General features: G+C 45.1%; 1 protein-coding gene and 1 long non-coding RNA gene across 7 annotated transcripts in view; one reads left to right on the top strand and one right to left on the bottom strand.

Moving 5' to 3' along the window:
* STXBP5L (syntaxin binding protein 5L) overlaps positions 1–21,222 on the top strand; it is a 3,950,894-nt gene that overhangs the window by 3,255,458 nt on the left and 674,214 nt on the right. The gene's annotated exons all lie outside the window — the stretch shown is intronic.
* The window catches only part of LOC138525716 (uncharacterized), a 152,736-nt gene that overhangs the window by 31,981 nt on the left and 99,533 nt on the right, over positions 1–21,222 (bottom strand). Inside the window, exon 2 of the long non-coding RNA XR_011283417.1 lies at positions 16,877–17,002. This is a non-coding gene — a long non-coding RNA (uncharacterized lncRNA). The remainder of the gene's footprint in view (positions 1–16,876; positions 17,003–21,222) is intronic.

Here is a 21,222-nt window from a genome sequence, read left to right as displayed (position 1 = left end):
GAGCAACTTGGGCGGAAGGCCCTGATGCCCATGTGCTGAACTGTTACCCTGTGGCCAAGAAGTCAGAGTGTGTGCGAGGCCTGCACGTGCCACCTTGCCCGTGCTCAAAACATGGGAAAGGGAAACAAACTGCTCAACTATCCTGACATATTATTTCTTGAACACTTTTCTTTTGCATACATTGTTGTCCCACACTATTTTGTATTTAGAAGTAAGGAGTGGCAATAGGGTTATTAGTATAGGCCCTTTTATTTAGACAAACTCCAGCAGGGCTGCGTTATTATTATTTGATGGTCCTAGCTTGCTCCCATCCTTAGATTTAGGTTTAGTTAGGCGTTCAACCAACCCATTTGAAGTTCAATAAACACCCTTGAACTGTGATCACTTTTGTCTGTCTTCACTGTTTGATACCATGCCTTCCTTACATAATACACAGGTGAAATCACCCTGACATTTAGGAAAACTGCAAGCCTGTCTGCTCAAAGATCCTAATATAGCCATCCACCAACACATGTATATAAGAGTAAAATTCCCACATGACATCAGTCATCTCTGCGATTACCTAGCAATCGTCCACTCGTGCATGTCGACTTCCTACCTCAAACTTAATTCTTCCAAGGACAAATTCGTTCTCATCATTCCCCTGATAAACAAAAACTCTTCCAACAAGACTCCATGATATGAACCTAGAAAGATTTGATCTGCAATTCTCGTATTCATCAGTCCTTCATCATCGACAGCAGTCTATATTTCCAGAAACAAATAGCCAAGAACGTCCAACCGTCCTGGCTATAAATTTCGAAAACTTTGCAATATCAAACCCTTTATTCCACTGCAGGGCTTCAGAACCATAGAACATGTCATTCTGGTCTTGCACATCGAGGGGGGAAACACCCTCCTAGCCACTCACTTGGCTCTCCTAAAAGCAGTCCACAACGCTGATGCATGCCTTATTACGGGTTTGCAGAAATGTGATCGAATCACACCCATCCTATGCAAGCTACATTGTCTTCCTCTCCAGGCCAGGATAATGTTCAAGACTGCATGTATCATCTACAAAGCAGTCACGAGTAGCACAGCAGTGTACCTGGTGATTAATCTCCACATATATGATGGCTGGAGATCCTGGCAGAGAACCACGGAAAGTACACTGGTTCTGTACTGGGAATCCTGTCTGTGCATGCTGCATTCCCTTTTATTAGCTTTCATGCAGAATAGGTTCTTGTGTGTGAACAGACTGGGTGGGTTGATGTTAAAGACACCCCTTGCTGCTAATATATAACATTCCTCGCTAGTTTAGTAATGTGCTGTCACTTACACTTTCAGTATTCTACTCTTATATAAACTGAGGTGACGGAGGTTATGTACGGTCACAGGTTGTAGAGCCTGGGCCGCAATATCTACTGCATGTGCTCTCTGACTCTGACCCTGTGCTCTCTGACTGGGACAAGGGGTTTCCCAAACATCATAGATGGTTGCAATCATCATTCAAGAAGAGGGTGAGGTTGGGTCATCATCACTTGGACTGATGGAGAGTTATATTCACTCTCTGGAGTTCCCTCCGTTGAAAATGTTTTGAAACAAGATATTGCCCTTGGCCAACAGTAACCATGGTGCAATATCTGTATAATACCCTGAAAGGGCATGCTTCAAGTGGGGTTCTGAACTGATAACGGATGGCTGTCCTTTATCGGTACGCTGTCTCCAACAGGGATAGGTGATGGTCTCAGGCCTCGCTTCTCACTTATTCATTTGTTATCCTCCCTTTGTCTTTGTACCACGTCCTAGGTATCTGGTTGAGGAGATCACCATTGAGGGTTGTCAGATATGGTGCCAGTCATCATGTGCCTGAACATTGCTGACTCTTGTGAGCAGCGAGTTGAGCAGTGTGAGCCCGCTGTAACTTTGTCTGTTTCACACCAAACATAGCTGGCGTTGCTTTTCACTCTCTGAATAAATAAGTTTATCACTTACATGTATGACTCTGGGAAGGTCAATGATCACTTCCCTGATGACATTTTGGAACACTACGGCTGCTGAAGATATTCCGAAAATGTGTATGTCGTTTTCATCATCGTTGATCCAAATGCGTCATTTAAGTGGTAATACATCTGGTGTCTTGGTGTGATTGCAGCTGGTGGTACCCAGGGTTGAGGCCATTGCACTTCCACTGTGGACATAATGTCTCTCTCGTTGTATAGTCTTGTTCATCAGTTTCCTGCCAATGCACAGAGGCGTAGAAAGGGTAGGGCCTGAGCGGGCAAGGCCCACCCAAAATCTGTAAATGCCTACTCAACAGCGTTGTGTGGCCATTTAGAGATGTCAATGTCACTGTGATGGGCCCAACTACATTAGCTTCTGTTCCCACTTGTTAGATAATCCTGGCTACGCCTTCGGCTCCCCAGGTGGTTTGGCCTTTCGTGTGTTGCACCTTTTCTATTATTCTCTCCTTTTTCATTTTGTGCAGTTCACTTTCAAGCTTCATTCGCATGTGCAAAGATAGGGGTCGTTGGCGATGGGCTACAGGCTGTGCTACAGGCTGCAGGTTGCATAGTGTTGGTGATGCTAGTTTGCTCAATGTTCCTTTTAAGCAGTCAGCTCCCTTCATCAGTGCAGAATAATCCTCCATTAAGTCGTCCTGTATGCTGACATATAATGTGCACAAGGTGTATGAGATGCAGCTCTTCTGCTGAGTGACAGATCATCAGTGTTATTTTCCCTATGCACAAAACAAATATTTTGACAACCATGGCACACTAACCATGTTTAGGTTCAGCTTTCAGGACACTCCTTGGGAAAATGGGTGTTAGTCTGCTGTTAGATGTACATCGTTGAGGTGCTTTTAAGCTTGGGGGTTACATTGTAGTTATTGCTCCTTGGGTATCGCGTTCACTTGAAGCCACCGAATCAGTGAGAGCTTTCACCTTCAACCCATGGATATGAACTCTGTTTTTCAGATGTGATGCTGTTTCTTGTATTGGCCAGCAAGAAGATGCTACCCTTATTCTTCTCCGTCCGTCTCCACATGTTGCCTTCCTCTCAGGGCACAAGTCGAGGGCACACGCGGGTGGACAGACAGGGTCCACCCCAGCTAAAAAGAATGTATGCATTAAAGCCAACCTCGGGGACTGGGGTTTGCAGGCCGGACACTTCACCACTGCACTATATAACCTGATAAAAAAATAACAAACAACTCAAGGTGAAATGTCACATTTCGATGCTGCAAGTTCCAGTGAAAACATGTGTATTGGTTCTTGGAGGTCAAAACATGCACACGTTTTCAAAAACAATATTAGAAGAAAATATCCACTCTTTGTTTTCTGTCAGTGTTGATTTTATGAAAGGCAAATGCCATTCGTTCTGTGCAATGGGTGGTTATGCAAAGACAATTTAATGAAATGTACATATTGCACCTTGATATGCTCATTTCTGGCGACATCACATCCCATTGCGTTTTTCCATTAGCCCCCCTACTTTAATTTTTAGCACTTGACCCCTGTTTCCTCTGCATGGTCAGGAGTCTAGAATACTTGCTTGCAGTTCTTTTGATCAGTGTTGTTAGTTCTGAGATTTCAGATCACACCTTAGTAGAAGGGTTCAGCTTACCGCATGCAGAGCAAACCATTTGCCTTTTTGAGGGAAGACTCCTCCACATAGAACATATTATGCTTTGAATGTTTCTTTCTTGGATGTTTCTTTTTGAACATATCAGCAAGTGAACTTGCGGGCCTGCATAGATTTTAGTTTTTTGGGTTTGCTGGCTAAACGGTCTCCCATGTGTGTGGCTTGTACGTGGGAGAGTTTGTGAGATTGCCGCAATTGTAAAACATTTTCTAGTGACATCCCTGGTTTCCTTCAAATGAACCTGTGTAGCTTGGCAGATCAGGCACTCTTGAACCCTTTGCGCTGGCACTTCCTCATTTGGGTCATTGGCAGTGCAAATGCTCACCAGGTCTGGCAGCTGCTTATGTAATGCACCCAAGTACTCCACTGCTCTCTGTTGCACCAGTTTTGTTACACATCTTTTGTAATTGCCATTCACCAATATTTTGAAGTGGGTGTTGAGGGCCTTGACTGCCTCATCATAGTCCTTTTCTCCATCAATAGTTTTGCCATGTGCAACATCTTGGAGCATTTGGTTGTCAGGTCTGTTTATTTGATGGATTTAAGGTAGCTTTGGAATCTAGCCATCCAAGAGCTGCTAAAAGAGAGAAGAGCAGGAGCAACTTCTTGTCATCGGGAGAAAGAGAAGCCAAGCTAAGAAGAGAGGAGTTAAGGTAGAAGAGAGTAGAACGTGGCAGATCCTTAAGGTGGAGTGATAGATAAAAAGAGGAAAGGGATATTGATTTAGAGGAGGTGATGTGGTGTCACAGGAGGATAGCTCAGCGGCAACTTGCTCACCTTGGAAGCAAGACGACAGGAAGCAACACAGGGTCGATCCCCTGGTCAAGTGCTTAGAAACCTCTGGGTATTTAAGCGTGTTATAAATGCGCAGCTAAGACAAAAAAAACAATTACGCAACTAAAAAAAAACAAAAGAAGACAATTCCTGTAACAGTGCCTCGATGCCCGTGGGCTGTGTGAGTGCTTTAAAAATGCAAAAATAAACAAAAATAAAAATGTACCTGAAGATCAGCCAGAGAGTGGACGGATGGGATACCTGGGCACATGTGGAGTGTTCATGTTTTGTGGAAGAGGTATACCCAAGGAAGTCTCTGACAGCGTAAAAGGGTGTTAAGTCTAACAACCACAGGACCCATTGCGGTCCTGCACAGAAACCTAAAGCGTCATACGGCAGGCTCCTGTCTAGATGACCCTAGGAACCATGGGTGGGTGTGCCAATATTTCTTGAAGGAAAAGTACGACTTTCTGACAACAAATACGAAAGCCAAACAATCAAGTTCTCTGCCGAGAAATTAGTACAGGGTATCTAAAACCCCAAAGATTGTGAATGGCTTTTTGTTTCCCGTCAAAAGGGCGGGCCAAACGGGTGAGTGGGAATGATTTAGGACCACTATACCGAATTCCCACAAAGAGAACTTAAGCCTACTCTTTTATTTTGTACATGTGCATAAGTCCCTTGAAATACTGACCTTGGCTTTGAGCAGACTGTTGATCCCACTGCCTGTGACAAAGCGAAACATTGACTTGCATCTGTTTAAAACAGGCCCTGGGAAAGGCGCAATGAGTGGAAAGATGTTAGACGGTAACATGACCTCTCAATGCATTTCTTTTTCCGTGCAACAGCACCAGAAGAAATCACTACTTTTCCATCGATTTCCAAGCCGGGAAATGTATTCTTCATGTTTCAAAATATTTACAATGGGTCCCGAACAAATGATTTTACTTGTAGTCATTACATAAAAACACCAATGTATTATTAACCTGCAGGCATAAGATTTGTGTATATTATGAATATGATACGTCTGAAAACGTTTAATGATGCCGTGTGTATATATGTCATGCACGAAACATAACAGAGCAAATGGTAAAACAGTTCTTTTTTTATTTTTTTATTTGTATTTAATCAGAAAAAAGATTTTTACAAAATGTGCTTTTGTCGTAAACTTCTCTTAAAAGAACCAGTCTCTCTAAGAATGTGCCCTCATTTTTTACTATGGCCTCGGCAGATCTAATGCTTCCAATATCTTGTATGTTGCTATTTGCCATTTCGTCTTGTCTCCTCCAGTCAAACGAGCCCAACATATTTGTTCGTCCGCCATGATAAAATCCGCAAAGATGGATCTTAGATAACGTTCTCTTATATGTTGGTTTGCGGCACATTTTAGAATTAGGTGACAAATAGATTCTTTGTATTACAGAAGCGGCAAAGATTAGATGCGGCTTGGCCTCTGATAGCCAAGATCTCATTTGTCGGCAGCAGATTGAGGCGAGCACGTAGCAACATATCTCTCCCCTTCTTAGATGGACATTTTTTTATGTATTCTTGGAGCTCATTTACCTTTTTGATGTTTGGAGGCAGGTGTGTAGTTAGTTTGTTCTTTCCTGCAGTTTTCAAAGTCGATATCCAATCGAGCTCCCTTAGTTTTGTGAGGATTTTCTTCGGGTTATTGATTAATGTTTCTTCGTCAGCCTGTATTTGCTCCAATACTCTGATGTTCTCTTCTTTTCATTTAGTGAGCCTTTTGCTGCTGTATCGTTCTATTTCCTGATTTATTAAGTTATAGATTGACGTAGGATCCGCCATCCGGCATTTCCTATATAACATTAATGTTGATTGTTCCACTGTGCTTTTGAGTGATGGTAAACTGAGCGCTTGACGGATCGAAGTACACAGTGTTGAGTTTGGTAGCATAAGCACTTTCGTCCAAAACTTTGCCTCCATTTTTGACCAGATGTTAGACAGTAGATTTATCATTGCATCTCCTCCGTATGTTAATGTTGGCATCACCTTTTTCTTATAGAATTCTCCTACTGGAATCAGTGAGTATCTACCAAACTTTTTGTCTATGGCCCTGGCTTGGGCTGCCATTTTGTTGACTTTTGCTGTTGAAATCGGAGTTGACAATAATTAGTTTTGGTCCAGACGGATGTGCATACTGGTGTCAGTGTACAGGGCCTTAATTGGGTTCAACAGGGACGGTGGACATTCCCATGCTTCCAATTTTGACCAGAGACTCGACGTATCTATGCGATCAAAGGCCTGAGTGAGGTCGATGAATGCAACGAAGATTCTTGCGCCACCTTCCAGGACTTTATTTTTCAGCACGTTCAATAGCAGTATATTGGCTCCCGTGCCCATGTTCTTCTTAAATCCTGTTTGGAAGGGATCTTCACATGGGGCATTAGAAGCCCAGGTCTTAAAGCGGTCTAATAGCAACGAGCCAAACACTTTCCCCATTACATCAAGCAACGCGATTGGTCTATAATTTGCTGGGTCCTTTTTATCACCTTTCTTGAATATAGGTACCACTGTGGCGGATTTCCATGATGGCGGTATAGTCTTTAAATCCACACATCTTCCAAAGATTTTACTCAGGCAGCTGACCCACTCCTTTGTGTTTGTTTTCAGATCCACATTTGTGACCCCATCGGGTCCTGGCGCTCTTGAGTTCTTAAAGCCTACGATCCTTAGTCGGATCTCCTCTGGATCATCCACTCTTACGCATGGGCCGGGTTTGTGCCCTGTTTGTGTAATTATTGAAGTTGTTGGGGCCAAGTACATGGCTTCGAAGTGTTTTAACCATGTGGTTTCCCCGACTTCACTTATTATGATTTTTCTTGTACGTCAAAAGTATCTCTCAGGGTACTCCAAAATTCCCTTGTGTTTTTGCCGCTTATGATTTTTAGGATGTTTTCTGAATCCTGTTGGTAGAGGTTTAACCTATGTACTCTTACCCATGATTTATAATGTTTTGCTGCGGCTTGCGCTTCTTTCTGTGCCGCTGGTGTTGCAATAAATTTTGCTCTACGTTGGGTTTGTCGAAGCGTACAGTGTTTATCGACCAGAATCTTGTCAAACGCGTGTCTTGGAGGATTTACGCCGATCTTTTTTGAGAGTGTAGTTTTTTTGTATTTCGTTAGGAGAGGTATGTAATCTGTTTTGTTTGCGCCGTTTGTCTCCGTCATAGAACCAAATCTGTTTTCTATGTTTGCTATAGACTCCTTTGACAATTTTAGTCGATTTCCCTGCGCGTTGATGACTATATTAGATTCTATGTAGTAAGTCAAAGGACCTGTTGACTCCCAGGTGGTCGAAAGAGGGTTGTGGTCGCTGGCGCTTACTCTTGTTATTGCAAAAGATTTTGTTACAGCCAGGATCGGTTCAGTTACAAACATGTAGTCTATTGTTGCCTTGGAATCGTTTCTTTCCCACGACGGTGGCGCTTTGTGTCTGGGAAAGCTTCATGCAAGTTGTGTAGGTTTCTCGAGTCCATCAATCAGGACCATAGTTCCCCACGCTGTTCTCCTGTCGACTTGTTTACTTGCTTTTTTCCAATTCCTGATGACGCATGGCAGATGGCATTTAGATCGCCGCAAATCAGGAAGTATTTTGCCAACTGTCCCGCCAGGGCCTCATCGATTGCTGCCTCTATTTTTTCCAGGAAAGTTGTTGTTTCCGTGTTGGCTGGGTTCCAATAGATGTTAGCTGTTATTAATGTTGATTTTTTTCGTACCCTGCCTTGTTATTTACCTGTCGAGTCCATGAAGCCTTGACCATCAGTATCGCTAGATTACTGATCAATGTTTCTTCTAATTTGATTCCTCATCCGTTTTTACAAGCAATCAATAGCCCAGATGATGGTCTTCCTAGACGTCCTTGTTTGTCCGGTGCCAGGATAAGTTCAAAACCCCTCATTGAGGGTTGTTCAATCAGCCAAGTGTCCTCCAGGCATATCAGGTCATATGACCCCAGTTCCATGTCGCTCGTGAATAGTAGATGTAAACGACCTCTAGTATTCCACGAGCACATCTTTATCGACTGATTTTGCTGGGTTAAGCGAAGTCTGTCCCGATGGATGTGCTCGTCTCCGATGAGTTGCTATCTTTGCTTTTTTTCTGTCAAAGATTTTGGCAACCAAGACCACATCCCCTTTATTGGTTTGCATTTTTTTGTAGGTTCGCACTCAATTTTTTGGTTCCGGTCCTCTTGTGGGCTAGTTCTCCTGCCTCCATTGGTCTTTCTTATGTCTTTTATCTCAGTTGGTCTGTCATAGTTGCTGTTTTCATTAGAGATTGCCAGCATAGACCCTGGTCGCCTTTGGGGCTCCCGTTCCTTGTCTCTTGCAGTAGAGCTTTCATGACTTATCTTTGTTTGAGTCTTAGGTTTTTGCTGTTTGCTAGGCTTTGTGTCTGGCGCTTCCTGCTGCTTCTTGTCTTCTTTGCTTGCTGATTTTCTTTCCATGCCGGTTGCACACTTTTAGCTCATATCCCATGTTTTCTAATTCATTTTTACTGTCCGTAATGATTTTTTTAGCTTTGTTGATGCTATGTGCAGAACGGTTCTGGCCTTGGTGTCTTCGTGGCTTGGCTCTACCACGAGTAACTCTTCTGACTTAACGTGTTCCAGATTTCAAATGTATTTGAAAGGTTTTAACATAGAATTTCTATTCAATGTTATCTTGTCCTTGTTTTCTTCCACTTCTGTTAATCTGATCTGCCATTTCACTTGCTCCCATTTTCTTGGTTTTTGATTGTGCATTTGTGTCTTGGATCTATAACGAGGCCCCATTGCCCCTAATTCCCTTGGTGAACAGAAGAAGTTATTTTCGTTATCTCTCGGTCTGTCATTCTTAGATTTGGTGCGGGCCGTATTGGCGTTCGCCGTCTTTTTCTTTTTCTCCCTTGATCCTCCCGACAATGCTGGAATTCATCTGGCTGTCTCCTGTTTAATTGTTCATCCTCACATACCTTAGGCTGTGAGTGGGGACGCTTTTGCGCTTTCCCTGAGTATCTAGAAGACTGCTTGTCCGGAGTTCTCGATCTGGCCCTTTCCCTTTCTTTTTTCGTTTCTTTCATCATCTTTTTAAAAGTTTTCTGCCTTGAGGTTTCTGAGGTCCGGGTTACTATTTTGTTTTGGCTTTTCCCGTTGTCCGTAGTTTGCTTTGGAAAGTTTTCACTACTCTCTACCTTCTTCTCCGAATTGAACTCTTTTTTTCTTTTTTTACTAGTTTGCAGATTTTGTGTTTTAATGGTTTTGTCCATGTTTAAGGCTATTGGAGAATACTCTGATAAGTGTTGACTCAGATTCATCAACTCCTCATTTTCGAGGAAGTCGTTTATCGTTGTTGGGGATGGTGTGTCATTTTTTTCCAGACTTTCTTGTTTTTTCGTTTGTTGTGCATTTATGTCACGCTCCCCAGTTTGTAGTTGGTCTTTTTGACTTACTGGATGCGTGAAGAATTGGAAGATACCTTCTGCCGTTTGGGTACCAGGTTTATTCAGCCTCGGCGAAGTTATCTTCTTTCCAGTTGTTTGGGCTACTTTCAGACTTTTAGATTGTCCACCTGGTGACTCAAGCGTAATTTCTAATTTGTTTGACTTCCGTGTAGTATCAGTTTGACCTGATTGTAATTTCGTATTCACCATTTTCCTTGGTCCCTCATTTACTATTTTATTTGATGTTAAATCGATTATGGTGATCGTTTGAGTCCCTGTTGTTTTTCCCACTGCTGATTGCTCTTTGTCTTGCCGGTTCATTTGTTGCCGTGCAGAAGCTGAGTCCTGGCTGGGTTCCAAGGTATTCGTTTTTCTTGCTTCTAACGCCATGATGTAAGCTTCTAGGAAGATGACTTTGCTATGCATCATTGCTTGTATGCTGGTAGGATCCTTCAGCGAATCTGCAATGGCTTCGTAGAGCTTCATGAATGGTGATAACGCTATGTTTACTGATGACATAATAGAGAGTAGGTCGATCTTTTTATTGGGGGGATCCGCTGGGCTTGACGATTGTTGTTGCGTGGAAAGTCGCCTTGTTGGTGAATCAGTTGAAGTTGTTGTCATGTTTGCCCATTGGCTTTTTGCTGGCCTTGTCGTTTCTAATGAGCACCTTCAATTTTGGTATTTGTCTGTGTGGGGACTGTAGCTTTCATTCCCCCACGTATTTTGATTGAGGTTATGCGGCTGTTTCGTGGTTGGAGCCTGGCCTGTTTCGGTCGTGTGAGACAGAATTTGTAGCTCTTCTGGGTTTATCTTATCCGCCATCCTGCTCGACTGCCGAGCCGGTCTTGCCCGGTCAGTTGACTTTGGCTCAGTCCGCTGAAGCGGTTTTTTAGGTATAATATATCCTCCTTCTGGCATTCCTTCTTTATCACTCTGTAGATGGAGTGCAGTTTCTCCCATCGATGTTGGTTTGTTTGGTGTGTCTGGGGAGAGTCCACCATCTGCTTCTGTTAATAGACTGATAGGGCCGTCTATTTCATCTGTGATGTCAACCTTCTCCTGTAGACTTTCACTTTCAATTTGGATGACAGGTGGCAAGTCCCCCATCAGGGTCAATTTGTCAGAATACTCCCGCACTTCTCTCTTGTTTAGGTCGATCTGCGGGTTCAGATTGAAATGTGATTCCGACAGTTCTTGTGACGTCATTGGCAGAGGTGCCAATTTGGGTTGCTCCTGGACATCCCTCTCTCCCTGATTTGGTTGATTTAATCTCCCCTTTCTCTATCTAGGGAAGAAAGATCGCTAGAGGTCGGCTTTTCGCTGTCGTCGTGATCCAATCTTCGTAATTTGGAAAGAGGTAGACATTCGTTGAGGGCTTCCAGGATCTCCATATCCGATAGCTCCATATGGTGTTGTCTATTCACCGATCTTTTGCTAACTCGGGCCATGAAATAATTTGTTACAGAATTTTTGGCTGGCCATCCCTCCCGTCGTTTGACCTGTTTTTCTTTTACTTTGGCCAAGGCCATTGACAAAGTTGTTTGTTGTATTGATTTGGACTTTTGCGCTATCATTTTCATTTTTCGTCCCTTTTTACTATGGTAGCTAGTAAAGTTTTTGCCTTCTGTTGCGATCGTGATTAGAGGTCTTTGCCTTTTCTTTGGGTTAGCCTCTATGCTAACCCGACCCACTGTTAATATGCCAGCCTGGTTGTCCTTGTTTGCCGGACTCCCCTCCGCCTCTGCGTGAAACAACGCCTCCACCTGGACCAGAACTGCCACTCCAGACGGAGGCTGGGGCTGGGTCATGTCTGAGTCCAGTGAGGCTTCCTCAGCCCGGCTCTCACTTGTTGGCGGTTTCCTTTCCGCGTTCGTAGTGGCTGCTCTACCCCCGTTCCTCTCGCTCCAATCATCCCCCAGCCCCTCCTTGTAACCCACACAGACGGGGGCCCTCCTCCGAGAGCCGCCGGCGTGTGGCACGGAACACCCAGCTGGGCCGTGCAGGGAGAGACCCGAATGGGATCGGAAGCTGGAACGCGCTGCTGGAGTCTCTCACCTTCCTCCTCTCCCGGGCTCCTCCCCGTTTCCCACATGAACGGGGGCCCTCCTCCGAAAGCTGCCGGCGTGGGGCCGGGAACACCCGAGCGCGCCGCGCAGGGAGAGACCGGGATAGGCTCCGATGCGGAAGCAGAAGCAGGTACTGTTTGTGGTTGCTGAAGTTGTTGTTGCCTCTCCATTGGCGTGAACGCTTGTGGAGAGGAATTCAGATGTTTTTTGTGTTTTGCGGCTTCCACTGACAGAGCCGGATTCTGATACAGAGTCTGTTGGCCGCCCGCCTCTGTTGGAACCGTTTCGTTGGAGCTCTGGAACACTACACTTTCATGCTCATTTGTCCTGCATGGGGGTGTCACCATCTGGTCTTTAGGGATGTTTGCCTGCTGTTTCTGGCTGGATTTCTGGCTGGTTTTCGCGCTTCTTAGGCGCCGCCCTTCCTCTTCTTCTCTGGAGGTTTCGTTTAGGTCCATATTTCTGGTCGCTCTGGCAGCCCTGACAGTCATGATTGCAGGACTGCCACTCGTCGTCCGCTCCACGGGTGGATGGAGGTTTTATGCAGGTCCTCCCACAATAGTCAACACAATGGAAAGGAGAGAAAGACTCTCCAGCAGCACTGCACAGGACTGCCACTCGTCGTCCGCTCCGCCGGTGGATGGAGGTTTTGTGCAGGTCCTCCCAAAATAGTCAGCACAATGGAAAAGAGAGACAGACTCTCCAGCAGCACTGCACAGGACTGCCACTCGTCGTCCACTCCGCCAGTTCTGTAAAGGCTAGCATCTTGCTCCACCCCAGAGAGGAACCTTAGATCTAGCATGTCCACATGTTATAACCAAGGCTGGACGTAGCTAAATCCTCAGAATTCCAGGCCCTCACTTTGGAGCCTACTGGACACTTCGCTAAAAGCTTAGCAAATCGTTTTTACATTCATGAAGACCTTAAAAACAAGAGTATTCGTGCAGATTTTTGCTTTCAGCTTGCACCCTTTTGCATGGAGCAGCCAAACATCCTGTTGCCAAAAAACCCTGACAGGAGCCCAAGGAAGCCACTAACAAAAGCAGATGTTTGTCCTCTATGCCAGTTTAGTTTATTTTAGGGGGAGAGGTTTGCCTATCCTTCCTTTGTGTTGCCCACCTTTTTCATTTTAATTTTTTGCCCAAAATGATTTTTCACTTTTCAGGAAGTTTTGCTATTTTCAGTCAATAAAAACTGCCCAAGATAAGCTACTCTACAGCGGGCATGATGGGTAGCAGAAACGGACTTCATCTGTCTTCCGAAGTCCCACTGCGAGAGGACGCCCTCGGTGGAGGAAGGAAGACTTTCAAGCACAGAAACCCTTATTTATGCATTTATTTTGAAGTTTCCTAACCCGCCAAATTGCACTACAATGCTTCCAAGCACAGAAAAGGATAGAAAAATAAGGGCAAGCAGGTGCACAGATATGTATGTTCATGTGTCAGAGGGAGACATGCATATGTACACACCGTGCTTGTCAAGGAAATAGAGGCCACAGTGTGGTAGAGAAAGGAAATACAAAGTTCAGACAGGACAGCAATCGCTTATCATCAAGTACTTGTACATAGGGATGAGGGACTCATTGTAACTCACTTCAGTTCTTGGAGGCAAATTCATAGGTGACAGGAAAAACATACCCAGTGAAGAATGGGATAAAGTGTTGAATCAGGGGAGGGGGGCATAAGTGCTAGTAGGAAACATTATATGGTGGTAATGCACACAAGATTAGAGAGCAGAGCAGTCCACAAGGTGTGTTAAGAGTATGGGAAAGAAAGTATGGATAAGTCCACGCGAAAAGAGTAGGGTCCAAGGGAAACAGAAACACTTGGGACAGTCTTGATGCTCTGGGTAGGGTGGTAGTTCCACTCTGACAATTCTTAGTCAAGACCTGGTCCCTAACAGAAGATAATAGCAGCCTCTGACAGTTCTCCAAGGAAAAGTGTTCCAGTAGTTCCTCGTGGTTACTGCTAGCATACGGTGGCCCTCCTGGGAAAAGTCTGTTACTCCTCCACCTGTCACAAGTTCATTTCTAGGCTGCAGTGATTGTGCGCTCCTCTGCCAGAGGCAGGTTGGTTACCAGTTTTGATACGGTATCTTGGCTCATCGTGTCAGAGACCCTTCCCCTGATCTGGCAACAGAATACGTGTCATTTTCGGTAGTTGCTTCATTGACTCCATCAGAATACAGAATATGGTGTTCGGCTAGCCTGGGTCTGCTCTTTGATTTTCTTTGAATTTGACCTGGTTAGTCTTTTTGCCCAGGTCCATAAGGCTCTAACCCTCCTCAGCGCTGATGCACTGGCTGTTCCCCAACCCCGATCGCACCTTAGCTTTCCCTCCTTCAGACCGCCTCTTGCTGATGGGCCTCTGTAACTTAGCGCTTGATGGTAAATCTTGCTGCTACTTACTCTCCACCTCCTCCAAGACCCTTCGCAGGTCTTCTGGACTTTCCCTTCTCCACTGCCTTCTGCGCTCTTTTCTCTCCTCCTTCCTCCACTCTCTCAATCTTTCCTTCCTCCAATCCCTTCCTGGAACTCTACTCTCTTCCTTTGTTCTCTTGATCGCTCACTCCGCCCAGCAACTTCCCACTGCTTCCTCGCTCCCTCATCACAAAGCTTCACTATCTCATTGTGTCCATACCTCCTCACTTCTTGTTAGAACCTGCCCCCATCATTTTATAATTGGGTCTTTTTGGTTTATTGGGACGCTAACTGTGGTAGTGGGAGCACTATTGTCTGGATACTGGACGTATTATTGGGTGAGAGCTGCTTGATCTGCCCGTGCCCCGGTGTAATTGCTAATATCTGTTGTATTCCTTGTTAGCCCACAGCTCTACAGACCAAGGATTTAAATAGGCATTTTGCCATGTTCTGGTCAGGCGGCGTGGGCATAGCTGCCACCTGACTCTGCCGTGGTACCTCCAAGCTGTGGATATCTCTGGTCTCCCTGATCCCACTAGCGATTTATGATTCTTCTTAGTTCGCATATTAAGATGAGACTGTTTTGGAGATATATACACGGATGAGGGACATCTGGTGTAATGTGTATGTGTGTGTGTGCATCTTGACTCGCTCAAAGAAACACAGGCCAAAAAAGTGGCTTTCATATGCGATCCGCAGATCCCTCAAAACTGTACAAGTTTAGTTCATCCCATTTAAAATAGAATATATTTTTATCCCGGAGCAGGAGGTGAGCATGGGGCAAAGGCTCTGCGGATCTTCCATATAACATCTCTCTGGTTGGCACCATGAAGTGGGTGGCCTTCCCCTTCCCCAGGGTTCTTCTCATCTCACATCCGAGTCCCATTAATGGGTCTCAGTCACTAATCACTTGCATGACACTGATCACCCTACTCAGGATTAGTGAGTGGATGTTGAATGCCAATATAGCTGAATTATGGTTAAACTGGCCCTTCTGGAGGCCTAGTATGTGTCGGCTGCTGAATTTATGTTGTGTGTTATGTATGTTTTAGCACAACGGCTCTGAATTGGCACTTAAAGGCCCTGTCTATCCTAGTGGTACCTTGCAATTGTGACCCAGATTCATTCTCTGCCAGTTGATAGATTTACTGAACACATGCATGTTTCGTAGGGCCTCGTAACTGTGTGAATGAAGCCAGTGTTTAGAGCAGCATATACTGGATAGAAATCACAAGCCATTTTAAAAAGGTATTTTCCCTTTGACTGCTGCCCCCTCTAGCCCTGCCCGGAAGCCTACCGAAAGGTATATCGTTAGGCTACCTACATCAACAACTCCTTTCTATTCACAGGGTATTATAATGGCACCTGTAATACTGTGCGTTATTGTTTTGGGTATATCATATGTTTGATAGCGTGTTCCCATTTTTGAGAATCTCAGTTTTAGAATGTAGGGTTTTAAGCATGTATACTTTCTGCTGGTTGGCCTAGCAATGTAACATTTGTGTATTCATGATTCATGTCTGGGAAGCCCTACCTCTCCCTTGGAGAGGAGTTTGGGATTTCAGAGTAAGCAAAGGTTTGTGCTGGAGCCTGGGACGTGATTACATAAGAGCCCACCACATCACTGTGGGCATACTCCCTTCCCACAGATCTAGATGCTAATTACAAATATGATCAATGTTGGGTCTTATTAGAGGCAGCATAAAACCTAGGACTCCTCCCATGAGAGTGCAGGGAAGCACACTCACCCTTGCTTGTTTCTGGATCTTATGCTAAGAACTGCTGCCGTTGCTGTGCAGACTACAGTCCCACATGCCAAAGATGCACCCTGTCACTCTACAAAATAGGCTTGTGTGTTCCATACCTTTATGTGATTCGGACTGCAAATGCCATCTTTCACTGCCATCTAAGGACGTAGGCCGCCATGTTCTCTAAGTGAGTGCTTGCATCTAGAAAAAAACAGCACTTGCTGGAAAACCCACTGCATTACCTATTGGCAGTCCTGAGCTCTCTATCTCCAGCTTCTTTCAACTTAAACTTTGATGCACAATGTGTTTTTTCCAACTCTCCATCATTACTTCAGAAACCTTCAAGAATTGCCTTTTTTGGTGGTGTGGTAAGATACTCTCTCATTCCCTGTACAACACATCTCCAGATTACTCTTCTGCCAAATAAGAAGCAGTTCTGGAACCAGAACGGGGTCCTTGCATCATTCTTTTGGCAATCAAATAGCAGAACCATGAAACAGCGTCATACGTGATGTAGTTAAAGATGATTTCTAAAGTGTCCCCGGCACTTAGTCCTTGTTACAGATAACCATGTTCACAGAAGATCACTTTAGGTGTAGCTAATAATGTGTTGAAGAATCCACAATCCATTCATCCAAAAGTACTATTCATGCATGTATCTTTGTATGTACATCTTTACCCTATAATTGAACCATTATCGCGGTTGCATGCTGTTCTGCTATCATTTTCTTTTACATGACAGATGATGCATTTGTACATTGTGCTGTTAATGTCAATATAATAAAAAACATAACAAAATACCTGTTGAAGTTTACACTCTTTGGTCACAAAAGGGTGGTTTCTTGAAGGATTGCGTTCTTTCTCACCATACTCTTCCAGCAGGGGGAGCAAGCTGCAGGGGTATTGGGCAACTGAGCATGAGACTACCTTCCAAAATAAGAACATGCAGATTAAGACATGTGATCTAATTGGATGTTAGTTCTTTCTTTAATCAGGTAAACATTTTGTCTGTTTGCTTTATTTCTCCCTCAACTGTACGACACACTGACAGGTGGAACATTTGAAACTTGATCTCCAATGAACTCTAAAACCTTCTTTGTCTCGTATTGGGAGAAAACCTGGAACAATGAAGTCCATTAGCTCAGTGGGAAGATCTTAAACTATTCTTCAGTGGTTCAGGGCAATTGAAGGGTCTCAGTATTTGCAAACGTAACTTTGCTTGAAGAATTCTAGCTACCACCATCTAAGCAAAATAATACTGTAACAACATTACTGCCGTTTACCTACCAGTTCTTTATCCGCCCAGTTTTAGTATGGTGGGGATAGTAGGGGAACGTGCTATTCTAATGTGGAAGGATAACGTGTATATAAATCTCCTATCTGACAGTGATTTCCTGGAGTTGCAAACATACATTTGTTTTTTTATTTATTTTATTAACGCGTTAACACAAACAAAGCAAATATAACCATTACATCATCACACATTATGCGTTTCACTGCCAATTTTTCCACAGCTTTTCCTGCCCTGCCCCTCCCCCTCAACCTCTACCACCCACCCCTTCTCCCCGTGTGGCCTCAGGGCAGGCGATCAAAGTTTCTCGGTGGATCCAACTATTCGAACTCCTCCTTTTCGCCGGTTCCACCTCATGGAGAGAGTCTTTCTTCCATATTTACTTTTTAATTTTCCGCACATCCTCCCGGGGTCTGATATAGGGTCCACCTGCGCTATGAATACTTTCCTGTGCCTCTGGTTTAAGTCACCTCACTGTTCGTTATTCATTACCACCTGCGGCCGGCCCTCGTATTATGCACACTTCCCTTGAGGATTTCCCCTGACTACAATTCCCCATTTCTTTCATCCACCTGAGGCCTCTTTGAGCCATACCTTACAAGGAAAGCCATCCACTCCATTTCCCTCTAAGGAGTCAAACTATGTATCTGGCCAGTCAACTGTTCCATCTCTACATATCCATGTCTTTTAAGGCCCATTGTTGCTCCCCCAAGAGCCTATTTCTCTTCCATCCCCCTGCCAGGCAAGCCCTAGCTGCCTGCAGTAGGTAGTGAGGCATATGAGGGAGTTTCACCCATTCCCTCTCCTCCACCTCTAACCCAAACAGTACCAGCAGGGGGTTTAAGTGTCAGTCCACCCTTTCCAAGGCCTTTATCCATCCCAGGAACTCCTTCCAGTACTCCCGCACCTTCCCACATGACCACCACATATACCAGTAATCTGTTTTTTGCCCACATTTCCTCCAGTACTGGGGGTCTGCCCCTGGGTACATCTTAGATAGCCTTGTTGGGTCCCACTGCCATCTATATAATAGTTTGATTCCATGTAGCTCGTACTGACGAGCAATGGATATTCGGTGCACATTCTCACATAGCATCCTCCACTGGTCGGCATCCAGATCCATTTCCATATCCCTCTTCCATTTCCTTCAAAACATTCCAATCTCCCCTCCCTGTGCCTCCAATAGGGGTTGGTACAGCTTGGATATCAACCCCTTCGTTCCCCTCATTGTGCTCAACACCATTTCCGTACTCCTCAATTCCCTCTGCAGTTCATCCTTCCATTTCCTGACATCCACACTGCCTTGAGCTGCAAGTATTTAAATATTGAGATCTTGTCTTTGCCCATATTCTCCAAGTTCTGCCACCTCTATAAAATCCCCCTTCTTCAGGACTTGCCCTACTCTTTCAAGTCCCACCTCGAACCAATCCAATCCTGGAATCTGGCATGGTCCATATATATCTTAGCGCGGACGGCCATGTTGTAACTCCTACCCTTTCTTTCTTAACTCTCCACAGCGCCCAGAGTGGGCCCGAGGATTCTATGTGCCTTTACCTTTTTTGGGATCACCTTCTGCGGTGCCCAGAGCCATTCCCCAGCGTAACTGGCCTCCATTGATAATTGTCATGCCCACCCACTGCTTTTGCTTGTCCACCCACAGATGGGGGACCAGGCCTCTAATTTGAGCTGCTCTATAGAAGGTGCGCATGTCGGGGAGGCCGACTCCACCCTTCTCTCTGGGCTGTACCAGTGTTCTATATGCAACTCTATTTCTTCCCTTGCCATAGAAATTTCCCAATTTTCCTTCTTTACTCTGCAAAGTGTAGGTTCGCCAGGTCTATGGACAGCGCTTGGTATAGGTACATTACGAGGGGGAGCAGTGTCATCCTAACAGCGTGTAATCTGCCCAGCCAAGAAATGGTGTGCTTTGACCAAGTGTCCAGATCTCCAAAAGGCCTGTGCAGCAGTGGGAGGAAATTCACCACATATAGTCTATCTAGGTCCCTAGGTATTCTCACCCCCAGATATTTCATGCTTTCATCTTCCACTGGTATCCCCAGGCTGCCCCATTACCCTCTATTCCCCCCCGTTTCTGCTCTCAGGGGGAGTAGAACCGATTTGCTTACATTCTCCTTAAATCCAGACTCTCCCATAGCCTTCCAGTGTCTGACTCACCCTTGGGACCGATGCAGATATCTCCGAGAGGTATAACAGTACATTGTCCGCAAACATGCTTATTTTATGTCTATCCCCTCCCACCTTAATGCCGCTTATCTGGTTATCCTCCTGTATCTTCTCTCCCCGGGGCTCCATCGTCAGAACAAAGAGCAGGGGCAACAGAGAGCACCCCTGCCTTGTGCCCCTACTGAGTTCGATTTCCCTGGACATTTTCCCATTCACGACCACCCTCGCTGTGGGGTCTGAGTAGATTCCACGATAGCCCGACACATTCTGTCCCCAGTACCTAATTTCCTCAGCATTGCAAATAGAAAGTCCCATTCGACCTGGTCGGAGGCCTTTTCTGCGTCTACACTCAACAGTGCATAATCATCTGGATCCCTTTCAAAGTGTTCCATGAGATCCAGGGTCTTTCGTATCGCATATGCACCCTGTCTTCCTGCTATAAAACCCATTTTGTCTGGGTGAACAATTTGAGGCATCTTCTCCTCGAATCGTGTTGCTAGTATATGTGTGAATATTTTTTCATCCACGTTCAATAGTGAAATAGGGCGGTATGATGAGCATTGGGTTTGATCCCTCCCTTTCTTATGTATTATCATTATCAATGCCCTGCTAAAGGTTGATTGTGCCTCCCCGTGTCTAGGATATGATTATATAGCTTTACCATCTGATGTTACAGAACCCCTGCGTATCTCTTGAAGAATCCTATGGTGAAGCCATCTTCCCCTGGAGATTTCCCATTCGGGAGGAGAGCGATCGCCTCCTGTACCTCATCAGCAGTTACCAGACTCTCTAGGTGGTCCACTTCAGGGCCTGTGAGCCTAGTCATTTTCAAAGCCCGCAGGTACTCTTCCACTGCGGTGTCCCCCTTGGGGCCTTCCGATTTATAAAGCTTAACATAGTTTTGGACAAAGCCTTCCGATATTTCTATCAGTGTGCTCCTGGGACCCTTTTCAGGGTCTTCCAGAGTGGATACCCATCTTTCCGCCCTCTGCGCCCATAGCCTTGCTGCTAAGAGTGCATCTGCTTTGTCCCCTTTTTCAAAATATTTCTGCTTAAGGTATCTTAACTTCCCCAGGGTTTCCCCTATCCCAAGCGCTTTCAATTGCGCCCTTTTTGTCAGCAGTTCCACCCTCATCTGGTATGCCCTGTCCCCCATGGCATGCATCCTCCCCTCTCCTTCAACTATCTCTTTTCAGAGCCTCTCTTCCTGTAGAAGTCTTTGCCTTTTCCGTTGCGCTCCCTCCCTTATCAAGAGCCCTCTTCAGGTTGCTTTCCCCGCAACCCAGACTACCGCTGTGCACACCTCCCCCGTATAATTTATCTCGAAGTATTCTGCTATAGATTTGGCCAGTTGGTCCGCAGAGTATGGGTCCTTCCAGAGTAGGTCATTGCATCACCAGCTACTATCTGGCCTATACAGCCCATTTATGTCTACAGTCATCCGGACCATATCTTGGTCCGTCCATCCCACTGGTCTGATATCACAATTCATCACCCTCGTCCCCTGATCCATGTTTAATAGTAAATAATCAATCCTGGTGTACGTGGTGTGCGGGGCAGAGAAAAAAGTATAACCTCTCTGTTGCGGGTGTTGCATTCTCCACACATCCACTAGGCCGCGTGCTTCCATCGCTCACTTTACGTGTCCTAATCTTTCCTCTCTGCCCTGGGT

This window comes from Ambystoma mexicanum, chromosome 7p (genome assembly GCF_040938575.1).
Source record: "Ambystoma mexicanum isolate Mex_15411 chromosome 7p, UKY_AmexF1_1, whole genome shotgun sequence".
Classification (NCBI taxonomy): Eukaryota; Metazoa; Chordata; class Amphibia; order Caudata; family Ambystomatidae; genus Ambystoma; species Ambystoma mexicanum.
This window is presented reverse-complemented; position numbering and strand designations above follow the sequence as displayed.